General features: G+C 45.3%; 1 protein-coding gene and 1 non-coding gene across 2 annotated transcripts in view; both read left to right on the top strand.

Moving 5' to 3' along the window:
* The window catches only part of NCKAP5 (NCK associated protein 5), a 918,990-nt gene that overhangs the window by 47,586 nt on the left and 856,427 nt on the right, over nucleotides 1-14,977 (top strand). The window lies entirely within an intron of this gene.
* LOC123613751 (U6 spliceosomal RNA) lies at nucleotides 12,856-12,958 on the top strand. The gene has a single exon (XR_006721185.1). It is a non-coding gene; the product is annotated as a U6 spliceosomal RNA (small nuclear RNA).

Genomic DNA, 14,977 nt, shown 5'->3' with positions numbered 1-14,977 from the left:
CTTGAAAGAAAGGGATGGTGCAATTCCGGGATCTCCTCGTTATGACCATGTGTCTGCCTCCAAGCTACTTGCTCTCATTGTAGATTAACACTAAAGGAGTATCAGGACCTTGAGGCATAAAGTTTTTGATCAAAGAAGCAATGTCATTATTATTTAGTTTTTATAGATAAAATTTGTTACCATGATTTATCAAATTCATTCTGGACTTTTGTGCTCTTTTTCTTCACCAAATATGCATGTGATTCTTCTCTCCTTGGTTTCCTGCCATTTGGATAACTGTAGCTGGAATTTGCTTGTTAATAAAATGCCTTATAATAAGAGCTATTAATTAATTTGGTGATTAGTCCAATATACTTTAAAATAACAAATAGTTAACACTGATTCCATACACTTCTATAAGCCCTTATTCCCACAAAGTAGGTGAAAATTTTTTGAAAATGGCTCAAGTGTATCTTCAGAGAGCAAAGCTATTCAATCACTAGAAAAGACATCTTGGAGAACAAGAGGCTATTAATGAGAATTTCAGTAAGAAGAATTATAGAGGTACAGCTTTATTTCAGTTGAGTTGTTTTATGTGACTAAATGCTGCTTTTTATGAGTTCCATCAAATAGAATAAATAACTTTATCTTGAAAACAGACAAACTGCTAAAATCAGATTCCTATTAGGTATTCATTGGAGCCACAGATTTTTTTTTTAATCACTTTTTTCTCCCCAAATCACTGAACCTTGATATTGGAACAGGAATTTTCTAACAAGCTGTGAGTTAATATCAGTACGTTGTTATTGGGTTTCATCAGCATTAAACTATCATGTTAAAAGCTGAAGCCCGTGACCATGATACAGTCATTAAAATGAGCCCCAGACTCACCCTACAAGAAAAGACACGTGAGGATTTTCTTATGGCTACCTGGGTGGGATGAGAGTGTCAGCAGGGATGGCAGAATTTGAATCATACTTATCTGAGATTTGTAGCCTTTTTAAGCAGGTGCTTAGAAATTTCAACATTTTGTTTAGGAAATCTGAGGTTGGACTTTAAAACTTATGGGTGCTTTTTTTTTCTTTCTGTCATGTTGAAACTTTGGAAGCCTGAAAAATACCCTTCGGCACGTTCAGATGAATTTCATAGTGTATAGTATGTATAGTTATTATTCCCAGGGGGCTTCTTCAAAGAGTCTCCTGTCTCCAGTCCCTTTCAACTCCCCTCACCTCCCAATCTTAATCCACTGTTGTCTCAGCTTGTTGGATTTTGGCAAATATGTGGATCTCATTGATTCTTTTTTTTTAAACTGAAGTATGGTTGATTGACAATGTTGTGTTAGTTTCTGGTGTACAGCATAGTGATTCAGTTGTACATACATATATTCTTTTTCATATTATTTTTTGATATAGGTTATTATGAGATATTGAATGTAGTTTCCTGTGCTATTCAGTGGGACCTTGTTGTATATCTATTTTGTATATAGTGGTTTGTATCTGCTAATACCAAACTCCTAATTTACCCCTCCCCCTCCGCCCTTTGTCCCTTTGGTAACCATAAGTTTGTTTTCTGTTTGTGAGTCTGTTTCTATTTTGTAATAAATTCATTTGTATCATTTTTTTTAGATTTCATATGTAAGTGATATTATGTGATATTTGTCTTTCTCTGACTTACTTCACTTAGTATGATAATCTCTAGGTCTATCCATGTTGCTACAAATAGCATTATTTCATTCCTTTTTATGGCTGAGTAGTATTCCATCGTGTATATATACTACATCGTCTTTATCCAGTCATCTGTTAGTGGACATTTAGGATGTTTCCATGTCTTGGCTATTGTAAACAGTGCTGCTATGAACATTGGGGTGCATGTATCTTTTTGAATTAGAGTCTTCTCCAGATATATGCCCAGGAGTGGGATTGCTAGATCATATGGACGAATTGATTCTTGAGTGAGAATCAGCTCTCCCTCACATGGTGGGCATGGGAGACTGGTTAGACTTTGTGAGCTGGCTGAATAATAGACTGAAAATATGCAATTTTATTCCAGTCAAGTGGACACACCCCATCCAGGTCCAGTGACCATCTCCAAGGTCTAGCAGTAGCTTGGGAAGGAAGTGGTAAGCCCTCCTTCTTGACTCAGAGGTGATCAATAATTTGCTCAGACAATTTTTGTGAAAAGACTACCTGGAAACAGCTTTTTGACATTTTTTTCTCAAGTCAGAATTACTAAAGTTGAAAATAATGAGGGTTTTCTGTATACTATGGATACTGACCTAATAAATTATAAAAGCACGTTAAAAAGACTGTAGATTTCAGTCGATTTCAGGCTCAGTTTGGAGATACAAAGAAAAAAAAGTATTAAGGACGGACTCAGGTCTTTATCCCTCATTCTGAATCTCTCACAGCTACCTTTATATCATCTGATGTCAGTGGTGTGGTATTGATTAGGAAAAGGAACTTTTGGAGACCAACTGACTTGTACCTTGTGGCCACCGCCATTTTTTGTTCTCTTGATTTCCTGATAGACAATATCTGGAGAAAAAAACCCACTATGCCACCGAAAATGTCCCAAGCTGTTGTAGCCTACAGCTGGGTGGAGGGGCGGTACCAAGCAAACACTTTTGGATTCAGTGTTTTGAGAAGCTTTAAGGCCAGGCCCAAATCTCACCCTTTCCGGGGCTCCTTTCCATTTCTGGAACTGGCTTCGAGGGCAGTGGTTCTCAAATTTGGGGTGCATCAGATTCACGGGGCAAGTTGGTAACAGTTCTGAGACCCAGGCCTCAACAAGTCCAGGACACTGTCCTTTATTAGCTCTCCAGGTGACTCTGATACGCACCAGAGTTTGAGACCCATTGTTTTGGAGGCTTTCATAGAGTCAGACACCAAGTCTGTTCTTCATTGTGGACCCAGGTCTTTTAGGGGGTGGATGGGTGTTTCCACATCTCCGATGTACTTATCACTGATACCGAGAAGGCAGGATGAGCTTCCCCCTTGCATTTACAGACTAAATTCAAAACTATTTCAGGGGTTGTTTGTAAGTTCTTTGTGATAAACAGGCTTCCCTATTTAAGTATGTTAAGAAAGTCATTTTTCTATAGACTTCTTGGAACCTTTAATATGTTTATTCTCATTGCGAATTCCCAAGAGATGTTATAATATGGGATATTTATCGAATTTATTTGAAACTGGGCTTATTCATAGAGCTTATTGTTAGACATATGATGTTTCATAGTTTCTTCTTTAGGAAATTCGATTTTAGAGAATTTTTAAAGCTATGTCAGAATTTAAGTTATGTTTGGCCAATGCTAGCAAGGCCGAGGTGAAGACTGTGGCCTTTTCCACTGGTTAACTCATGTGAAAATAGCACTTTTTTCCTACATTAATCTGCCGATGCAGTTGTGTCCTTATGCAAAGTGATAGTCGGCTTCAATTTTAGGGATTGTATTCCTTGGTACTTTTTAACATTTTATGATGGTTCTTTGGCTCATGGAGCCTCAGAGGAGGTCTCCTGCTGTCTTTTTCTGGTTGATTTACCCAAGTCATTGCAGTTCTGTAAGACACGTGCTAAAACAGCAAAGAATGAAATTTTAAATACGCCCAGAGAGCTGAGATGCATTTGTAACACTTTGTTCTTTGGGGTTTTCTCAAGGAATAAGATGCCCACATAGGAACAAATCAAATCAACACAAGCGAAGCATGGAGCTAGGCAAAACCCCAACACAAATGATTTATATTGATATATCCTATATATAGCAAGGTTTAACAAATCAATGAGCAGAGTTCTTTCTTGCAACAGTTTCTAAACAGGGCCCTCTGACTAATTCAGGGACCATGCTTTCAGGCTCTTCCACCAAGTTATCAAATCCACCAGTATCCTCCAGCCTTGCCTGCTCACTCTCCTCCTTCTGCGACCCTCCCTCATGCCTTCAGCCCCTCCACAAGTTGCTCAGAAACCCAGCCATGAGGTCAGGGACCGCCGCATTGGCTGTCAGAGTCACTTCAAGATTGAACCCCAGCTCAGTGCCCAGACCACACAAATATCCCCACCTCCCCTCGCCCAAGGCAAGGATCAAGGCTTTTCACACTTAATTGCACCAGGCAGAGGATAAACTTAAATTCACACAGACCAACCAACCAATGTAAAGAGAGCAAGGAGGCTGTTATATGAGATGAAGGGGCCCGTGGCTGAGCGAATCGGGCTGCAAGATCCAGAGAACAGCTTATTTGGTGAGAACACAGTGCCCGCCCGTCTGCTAAGGAGCTTAAGGCAGCGGGTAGGGATTAATTCTACAAACAGCCCTGGGAGGTAGATAAATCTGTATTAATTAAAACTGCAAAATGTTCTCTACCTGCTTCGTTGCAATCTTGGGAAAGAAAATATCTCTCCCAGAAAGGCATGGGAAGAAGGAAGACAAAGATGAAGGCATGAAATAGGTTCATTTTTCCTTGGCACCAAGATGCTCAGAAGAGAAATGGTCAACCCTCGGTGCTGAGCAGGGGGGCTCCTTGGACCTCTAACCACTTCTCCCGTGTCCCTCTTACTTAGCCCCAAGCAGGAGCAGGACAGGGAAAACGACATAGGACATTGTGCTGCAAGCCAGGTCTGAGCCCTGCACAGGTGCTGAGTCTCATGCCCACGTTGGTCCTGTGCGGCGGGCTGTGTTGTCACCCGTCCTCCTTGCAGAGGGAGGAAACTGAGGCCTCGAAAGAGGAACTGATACAGTCCAGAGAACTTGAGATTCAAACCCTCTTGCTGTCTCCATAGTCCTTGTTTTTATTTGCTGCTCTTTTGCCTCTCGGTGATAACCAAGTATGGTGAGATTCAGGGAAAGAAAAAATCAAAATCACCCCGTGCATCCTCATGTGATTGCATGCAACATCCTCAGGACTAGTGGTCCGTAGTGCTTGGTGAGCCTGCTCATTGCTGTCATTCACTGATTTGCATGTTTCTCTCCTCATGTGGATGTTTCTCTTTTCTCACCTGCCTTACCTGCCTTTCTAGACCCCTCCTTCCCCCAGGGACTGTTCCCAGACCCTGCAATGAGCCACCCCTCCCATCCCTTCATATCTCTTGCCTCTCCCATGACTTACAGTAAAGACTGCACCACACGGTCTGTCTGGCTCCTCAGAGTCTAGTCCAAGGTTAAATAGTTGACAGGTGCTCAGGAAACTGCCTAATTGCTAGAGAACCAGCATAAAGATGCAGAAGAAGCCAGGCAGTGGATGAAACCTCTTAAGTCATAAGTGCCACCAGCCCACTTCTAGGGGTGAAATGCTCTTCTGGGAGCCTCTTAGAGGGCTGTGGCATCCTGCAGTTCACGCCCTGCCTATCTGATCATTTTTTCCTCAGCTGATGCCATGGTTTGCACATTTCAGCTGCACAGTAAACACAGACACTCTTTCCCCTTCATCTTCTCTCTGGATGAACGTGTGGGAAGGGTCTCAGTTCATCTATTTCTACAGCTTAAAGCGCCTCCCCCCCCCCCCACTGTTGCCCTTCATCTCAGCAAAGGGATAAAGCCCTTCTGCCTGTTACCAGAAGTTTTGGGATCATCCTCCCTCCCACTCCTCCCCTGACAGTCTGCACAATGCCTCTCAAATCTGTGTCCTTGCTTCCACTCTGTCTCTAGTCTAGTCCACCCCTCCGCAGCCTCTGCAGGGCCGGCTCACTTCTGCCCCTTCCTCTAACCCAGGGGCTGGCCAACTATACAGCCAGCAGGCCAAATCTGGCCCAAGGCCTTCTTTTGTAAGTAACATTTGATTGGAACACAGCAGCACCCTTTGTGTATGTATTTGTCCAGGGCGCAGAGTGGAGTCATTGCAAAAGAAAACTTACAGCCTGCAAAGCCTGAACTGTTGCCTCTGGCCCTTTGCAGAGGAAGTTTGCAGACCCCTGCTCTAACCTCTTCTCAGAGCTGTCGCCCGACTGCTGCCAGAGACAGCGGTGCTCTCATTCCCTCCTGAGCAATTCCTCTCCCTCACCTGCAAAACAGAGATGCATCAGCCCAGGCCTTGCCGTCTGGTTCCCACCAGCCCTCCTGACCTCGATTTGTTACAGAATTAAGTTGTATGGACCCTGCTCAGACCCTGGCTTGGCCGAGGCTCTCTGCCTGGGTGGGGGAAGGTTCTTTTTCTATTCAGTTTGATTATGTAAATAAGGAAACCCAAGCTGAGATCAACATAGCACAAGCTTTATTTAGTGGCCAGAGAATGGAGAAGCAGGAACTTAGTTCGCAGATCAACTTCTGGCCCACCTGGCGAGAGGGATTTGATTTTATAGAGTAAAGACAACGGAAGGAGGAGTGAGGCTGATGATGGGAAGGTGTGGCCATCGGTCTACGAGGGAAGAAGCAGGGCTTTTTCTGAGGGAGTGGTGTGCCCCTCTCTTTTTGTCTTTTTTTGGTCCTGGCAGCCTATAGGTGGGTCATTTAATAAGCTAATGTAGTAAAGTCAACCTATGATGCGACTCAGGGTCTGTTGGAGGGCAGATTTGTTGCCATCTTGGTCCCAGTTTGTCCATGTGGGTTTTTTGGTTTGTTTGTAGCTGCTATTATTATTATTATTATTATTATTATTATTATTATTATTATTATTATTATTATTATTTTATTATCACTGAGTTATAGTCAGTTTACAATGTTGTGCCAATTTCCAGTGTAGAGCACAATTTTTCAGTTATACATGAACATACTTATATTCATTGTCACATTTTTTTCACTGTGAGCTACCACAAGATCTTGTATGTATTTCCCTGTGCCATACAGTATAATCTTGTTTATCTATTCTATATTATTATTTTTTTAAATCTCTGGACTGTTTAACTTAAAGATTTATGTGAACTCCTACTGGTGGGGGTTGGAGGGTTGTAAGCGAGGGCACACCTGCTAAAGGTGTGGGGTTAATGGGTTTTGAGCAAAGACCTGAGCAGCTCTGGCAGCAAAATCCTCCCGCATCTCCATCTGCACCCAGTCTCCAGAACTACCTCATTGTTCATCGTTCCAGAACAGCCCCTGTTCATTCCTCTCTTCTTTGCCATGCCCAGATCTCCAAGGCTCAGATACCACCTCCCCTGTCATCTCTATGCTCAGAGATGCTCCGACCCACTGGTTTGGGATGTTCCCTTCGCTAGATTCCCATCTGCTTCCCTTTGGCACTTTCTATGATGGTCTATTCTGAATAGATGGTCTGAAAGTAGCTCCTCACTGGTCTCCTCTTCTATACTTATGCTCCCTTGAAGTCTGTTTTCCACAGAGCAGATGTATGGATATTTTAAAAGCATCATTCACATGACATCGCCTCCTGCTCATCTGAGCTCTGTCTGACCTCCTTCTCCCCTCCCACTGGCCATACCCGTGCTCTACCCTGACTGCATGCACCTTCTTGCAGCTCCCAGACATGGCAAGTTTGTTTCCATCTCAGAACACAAAGTGTTTTAAAAAACCCTTCAAGGTAGGAATTTAACAAACAAACAAACAAAAACTTGTTTCCCACTGTTTTCCAAGGTCCTGGAACCAAAGGCACATTGTTGTTGCTAAGAAATATGTACTGAATAAATGATGAAGTGGGTGAGTCTTCCTGGTGCCCCAGTCTGGCAACAGTCACTGGATAAACACATCTCACAAATCATTCATTCAGCGGCCAGCAGGCAAGGCTGACTGCCTTCTATCTCAAAGGTCTGATTTCATCCTATCAGCACATCTGCAGACAGCTCACTTTGCCCTCCTGTGATTCCAGGGTGCCTTTGGGTCTGTGTGGACCGCGCGTGGACTCTGCTGGGAGGGGCTGAGACTGAGTGGTGGGAGGAAGTCAACTACATCATCCTCAGGAAGAGGATCTGTGGGGACTGTTGGGAATGTGGTGGCCAGGTAACAGGTAACATGGCAGCTGTTGAGGTTAGAGGTGGGAATCAGCAGAATGCCAGGATGCACATTGCAGAACAGGTGCGAGAAAGCAGCTCCCACCTTGCCTGCAGGAAGGGGCTGGAGTCTGCTTTCAACTTGGAGCAGCAGACCGGGGCCTCGACTCACAGGAAAGCAGCCAGGCATGCCTCGGTGACCCCTTCAGAGAAGGAGCCTCCTGTCCTTGTCCAGCCACCCCTGTGGGAACAAGGGCAGAGCTCACGCCTTGGGACCTGTCCTTCTGCCGGTATCAGGGGCCCAGCTGTCAGGAAGGATTCACTTGTGAAGAACTTTCTCCACTTCTTCTTAGCAATAAGGCCTTTTCTCAAATGGAGAGTGAAAGTACCACACATCAAGAGGGAGAGGTGCCAACCAGGCCTCCCGTTCAGGGAATTTATAATGGAACTTTATTTTCCACCAATTTACAGACGAATCCTGGGCTCCCGGCTTGTAACTCGGTCAGCTCTGCTTCAGTGGACACGTGAGCAGTTCTCAAAGGCGCCCCTACAGCTCATTGTTCGGGGTCTGGCCTCGGAACAAAAAGGGGTTTGTGTGCTCGCTGTGGTGTGTGCCAGGGCTAAAGTGTCTCTCTCTTTCCCTAGAGGCTAACTTTTTTCTCTTTCTTTCCCTCCCTCCCTCCCTCTGTCCCTTTCTCTTTCTCTCTCTCTCTGTCTCTCTCTCTCTCTCTCTGTCACTCTGAGTTCTAGTCTTTAGAAACCAGAAGAGAAATCTTCTATCAGGCAAATGCTCATGGGATCAAATCCATCTCACCTGAAGTTTTAGGCCCTAGAGTACATACAGGTGGTTTCTGAACTGAACTCAGTTTCTGGAAGATCGTTATTCGATGACGGCAAAGCACACTCTTTTTCATGTTGGCCTTTTGCGTGTTTGCTTAATATCGTCTTTTGCGATGAGTTTACTCCCTCAAGAGCCATGCTTCCGGACACATCCTCCAGTGGTTCCCCTAAGAAATCCCCACCTCATTGGAGACATGAATAAGCAGAGAACCATCGTTTAGACTGGACCGTGGGCAGACCAGTGAAGCTGAATTTGAGCCAGCCAGCAGATCTGACAGGAGGCGGCTTCCACTCCAGCCTTTCAGAAATCTTCTGGTGTTCCCTCACCTCCCCACTGGGTGTGTGACTGATGGGCTCTGAAGCCGTTGCCAAGCGTGGATAAGCTGATTGGAGTCCTCCCAGAAGGCAGTGGGAAAGCCCTTCTTCCCTCCCCATTTCTGATTTCATGCCTTCCGGGGCAGAAGACAGGCTTTTCAGGCAGAGGCATGTGGAGGTGGTCCCTCCCCACATCTCACCCAGGGTCCCAGACACGGAGGGCAAGTGCTTCCCAGCTCCGTCTGCTCCACCACCACTGCTGCCTACCCTTCCACTCTCTTCCCTCTGTCTCCTTTGCAGTCAGCACAGTCAAGGCCAGGGCTACCTTGAGGTCAGTGAGGTGTGTCTTTCATGCAAGGTGATGTCTGCTTATTTAATTATTCTATATACCTGGTCCTTACAAAAGGCTCTAGTCAATGCTCCTCTCCAGCCATCAGTCAGGAGACACCCTCCTGCTGCCAGGCCAAATTCCCAGATCCCCCACCTCAACTCTCCCTTTGGGCATTTCGCTTCTCTGTGCTCTCCCATTCTGTGCATCCCTGAGGCAAACCCCCGGCAGGAGAGCGTGCCAGCCCTCCCACTGCTCCAGAAGGGTATTGGGCTCTGGAACACATCCTCAGGCTCCTTCCTGCCACACACAGGCTGCTTTCAACAGGTCCAAGTTTGCACTTGAGATAAAACACCTGCCGTCTGCTGTGGGTTGAATTGGGTCCCCCCAAGAAGAAGTGCTGAAGTCGTAACCCCAGGGATATCTGCGCATGGGACTTTAATTGGAAAAGGGCCTTTGCGTGTGTAATCAAGTTAAGATGACATCATGCTGGATTGGGGTGGCCCTAAGTCCAACAGCTGGTGTCTTCATAAACTGAGGGAGGTTTGGGGACACACTGACACACAGGGAGAGTGCCGTGTGGTGTCAGAAGTTGAAGTGATGGAGCTATATATGCCAAAGAGCACCAAGGATGCCAGCAAGCAGCAGAAGCTGGGTAGGTGGGGGAGGAGTCTTCCTGAAAGCTTTCAGAGGGAGCATGTCCCTGCTGACACCCCGATTTTGGACTTAAAGCCTCCAGAACCATGAGAGAATAAACTTGTGTTGTGTTAAGCCACCTCATTTGTGGGAATTTGTTACAGCCACCCTAGGACACACTATCCCTGCTTTCTGCGTTTTCTGCCCTGGTCAGCATCCCAGGCACTCGGTACGATGTTCAGGCTGCCTGTTTGGAGAGGTGGGGTGGTCTCCACCTCATCCAATTTGGCAGGGTCAGTGGGGATTCAGGGGAAAGGAGACCCACCCTATAGAGCTTAATGCAACTGAGTTCTCATCAGGGAGGAAGGCTCTTAGACTGGCCTCACTTCCTGGCCATCATTGGACCATTGGAGTTGTGAGAGCCATGGGGCTCTCAGCATGTGGTATTCAGACTAACAGCATCAGCACCACTGGGCCTGCTCCAAATTTGGCCCTTTGAATAGAGGGGAAGACAAGGAAAATTCTCAGTGATGTGCAATTGAGCTGGGTTCATCCATTTAGGGCACTGTACAGGGTTTGGGAGACAAGGCCTCAACTTGTGAGGAAGAGGGTTACATTTTCCCGGGTGGGGATCTTCAGGGCATGGTTGCCCCATGAGCCTGCAGTGTGTACTATGTGTTATGTGGCTGGTTGGAGATGAGGCATTTCCTGCTGAGAAATAATAGTAAAGCGCACTCATTGTGGCACAGTATCCAGGCCCAGGTCAAGGTGCTTTTCAAATATTAATTCACAAAATCCTCCCAGCCACCTGAGGAGTAAGGTACTCTCATTACTCCCATTGTAAAGGTGAGGAGACTAGGCACAGAGAGGTTCAATAACTTGCCTAAGTTTACCCAGCATCATAAGTGATGGAGCAGAAATTCCCGCTGACAAAGTCTGACTCCCGAGTTGATACTCTTAACCATAGCCTTACTTAGAGCCCTGTTCTTTCCCAGTTTATCCAGATGGATATTCATACTACCCCCAATTTCTACATCATTGGGTCCAGACCTTCCTTGCCCCCTGGCATCCTGTGGAAACTCCAGAGATGTGAGCATCACTGAATGGAAAACGCAGTGAGCACGAAGCGTGGGATGAAGGATTTTCACCTTACTCAGGAAAAGCCTCATGGCCTATGCACTTGGCCATACTTGGAATGAAAGAATTGGCATCCATTGTCCATTAAAAAAAGCAGAACAATGAGGAGGGGATGGGGCGGGGGAACGCCAAAGATTGTGGAAAGGACTGCAGCAGCCACCTCTTTTAGACTCAGGGTTTCTCAAACTTGAGTGTTCATCAGAATAAACTGGAAGGCGTGTTAAACCACAGATTTCTGGACCCACCCCCAGAGTTTCTGATTCAGTAGGTCTGAGGAATCAGGCCCATGGATCTGCATTCTGTCGTCTCTAGGAGATGCTTATGCTATTAGTCTGAGTACCACACTTTGCGAATCATTATTTGAGGCTAATTCCCACTTTGCTTTGGTGGAGGCTGGGGTAGGCTCCTTAGGTAATCACAGAGACTGTATATGAAAATCTTGGACATGCTTTTTCTCCCAGTTATACTATTGGCTACTTGTTCAGAGGAGCAAATTTGTCAAGCAGCAATTTTCATGAAGATGGGTGAACAGAAAATCTTTGCAGCGTTCATCTAGAAGGGTTGCCTATCAGCGGGCCTCCATCTCTCCTGCCGCAGAATGAGAGGAAATCGCCATGTGTTTTGCATGGAGGATGCAGGATAGGTCACCTGCAGAGAAGGAGGAATTCTCACTGGTCTGGGATAATCTGAGTCTGACTCTTTTTCGAGGTGGGAAGGTTGACAAGATCCCTCCTCCCTGCCGCTCCATCCCTACAGTCTGTGATGCTCAAAGTCAGGTGTTTGTTTATTCTTTGTAACAGTTCCATTTGGTGCCACAGCCTTACTCATCTCCCACCGCGTGCCCCGAAAACTCCCCAAAGTGACCCCTTGTCTAAAGGAGAACTTGCTGTTTGCATTCGGCCCCTGAGTCCACTTCTGATTTCTCTCAGTTTAGAGCAACATTTTGTTCACTCATTCATGCTGGAAACCTGCAAGCCACCTTGACTCATCTGTCTACCATCTCCCCGACATCCCATAATCACAGTTTCTACAGTCGGATTCTCCTCCCCTTTTCCACTCTAAGGTTCAAGATCATGTCTCTGTCATGTCTCACCTGCGCCATTGCACTGGCCTCCTAAGTGGTACTTCTGTCTTCAGCTCTGCAATCTCACCTTTATCCCCATCACCTTCGCAGTATGATTCCTCTAAAACAGGGGCTGGCAAACTAAGGGCATGGCTAGATCCGGCTCACCCTCTCTTTGGATGACCCACGAGCTGAGAATGGTTTCTATGTTTTTTAATGATTAAAAAAATTTAAAAGAAGAACAGTAGTTTGTGACCCGTGAAAATTCTAGGCAACTCAAGTTTCAGTGTTGATGGATCAAGCGTTCCTGTAAAACACCGCCACACTCATGCGCATACGGATTGTCTGGGGCCACCTTCATTCTGTAACATCAGAGCTGTGGAGCTGCAACAGGGACTTTTGTACAGCCCACAAAACCTAAAGTATTGCTATCTGGTCTTTTGTAGCAAAGATTTGGTGACCCCTGATCTACAAAGCACATCTGACCAAGTCACTCCCCTGCCTGAAACCCCTGCAGGGCATTTCAGAGGCCTCGAGGTGAAGTCCAGGCTCCTTCACATGGTCTGCCAAGACCTCTGTAATCCATTCTGTGCCCACCTTGCCCCCTTTGGTTCCCAGCTTTGCCAGCTTAAATGCCACGAAGGGCCAGGCTGTCAATGGTTAAAAACAAATAAGCAGCAAGTAAGACTGAACTAACGGCTTGCTTTGGCAGCACATATACTAAAATAGGAACGATACAGAGAAGATTAGCATGGCCCCTATGCGAGGATGACATGCAAATTTGTGACGCATTCCATATTTTTCACCAGTCAGAATGGCCGTCATTCAAAAATCCACAAATGACAAATGCTGGAGAGGCTGTGGAGAAAGGGGAACCCTCCTACACTGCTGATGGGAATGCAGTTTGGTGCAGCCACTGTGGAAAACAGTGTGGAGATTCCTCAAAAGACTAGGAGTAGACTTACCATATGACCCAGGAATCCCACTCCTTGTATCCAGAAGGAACCCTACTTCAGGATGACACCTGCACCCCAATGTTCATAGCAGCACTATTTACAATAGCCAAAACATGAAAACAGCCTAAATGTCCATCAACAGGTGACTGGATAAAGAAGATGTGGTATATTTATACAATGGAATACTACTCAGCCATAAAAGCCAACAACATAATGCCATTTGCAGCAACATGGATGCTCCTGGAGAATGTCATTCTAAGTGAAGTAAGCCAGAAAGAGAAAGAAAAATACCATATGAGATCGCTCATATGTGGAATCTAAAAAACAAAAACAAAAACAAGCAAACAAACAAACAAAAACAAAGCGTAAATACAGGACAGAAATAGACTCATAGACAGAGAATACAGACTTGTGGTTACCAGGGGGGCGGAGGGCAGGAAGGGATAGACTGGGATTTCAAAATTGTAGAATAGATAAACAAGATTATACTGTATAGCACAGGGAAATATACACAAAATGTTATGGTAGCTCACAGAGAAAAAAATGTGACGAGTGTGTATATGTCCATGAATGACTGAAAAATTGTGCTGAACACTGGAATTTGACACAACATTGTAAAATGATTATAAATCAATAAAAAATGTTTAAAAAAAAAAAAGACTGAACTAACGGAGTCATGCCTTGGCCCCTGGTGAACCGGAGCATTTGTGCCCCACAAAAACATGCATTTCAAGAAGACAATACAGAATGAATGCCATGTGAGCCATGGGGCATCCGTTTGCCCCATGATGCTCCGAGCCTCTTTGCTTTTGACCTTACTGTCCTTCACCCAGGACTGACCTTCTTTCTAACACCATCAACTCAATGCCTACTCTTCCCCCAGGAGTCACCTTGTGGCCACTTTGCACAGAAAGTCGTGTTAGGTGTCCCCCTGGGCACCTGCCATTGTGTCTATCACTGTGTGAATTCCATTGTGTAGCAGGTACTTATTACTCATTGGTTTCTGCTATGACAGCCTTGACTCCTTGATGGTAGTGTTGCCTGATTCAAGTTTTATGCTCAGTGTGTGTTTGTAGAATGACTGAGTGAGACCTAAGTGAGGAAATAATTAACTCAGTGACTCAGCAGTTTCCTGTGTTCTGCACACAGAAGTAAAGTCATCCAACGTTATCTTCTTTGTATATTAAAATACTTGTATTATTTTTCACCTCTTGATGAAAGTTACTTTAGAATTGGTCTATCTATCTCATTCTTTCTTAACAACAACGTATGAGAAAAGGCAGGTGGGAAGAATTATCTCTGTCCTGTAGATGAGAAAACAAGGGCAGTGGAGTATGGTTTGGTGCTATCAGGGGACCAGATAGCTAGAAATTCATTCCTTTGACACTGGATCACATGACTCTCTCAGTTCAGTTTCATGTCATCAAAAATGTGTTCAGTACCTACTGAGTGTCAGGCACTAATCCTAGGTCCTAAAGATCCAAAAATGAACAAATCATGGTCCCAGGCTCCAGGAAGTCACAGTTTACCCTGGGAGATGAGCTTGTCCATCTTCTGACTGCAGCAGACCAGGGACCCCCCTAAGAGGAAAGATGAGAGGGGCCTCGGCTAGCCTGTGTGCACATGCATGAGAAGGAGAGAACACTTTTCTCACTTAGGTTAGATGTCTTCCCAGCCATCAGATGTCTGGAGTCAGACCCTGCCCCTGGTGGCGATGATGTCAGCATGTAACCATTATACCGTCCTTTCTGGGTCGATCACGACAGCAGTAACTTCCCCTCCTGAATTCATCATTCTCATCAACTCACCAAAGAAGGGCTAGCTCCACATAAAATGATTGTACTGAAACCACAGGGAAGTTTTGGA

The sequence above is a fragment of the Camelus bactrianus genome, chromosome 5 (assembly GCF_048773025.1).
Source record: "Camelus bactrianus isolate YW-2024 breed Bactrian camel chromosome 5, ASM4877302v1, whole genome shotgun sequence".
In the NCBI taxonomy this organism is placed as follows: Eukaryota; Metazoa; Chordata; class Mammalia; order Artiodactyla; family Camelidae; genus Camelus; species Camelus bactrianus.
The sequence above is the reverse complement of the archived record's forward strand: the minus strand, read 5'-3'. Positions and strand labels throughout refer to the sequence as shown.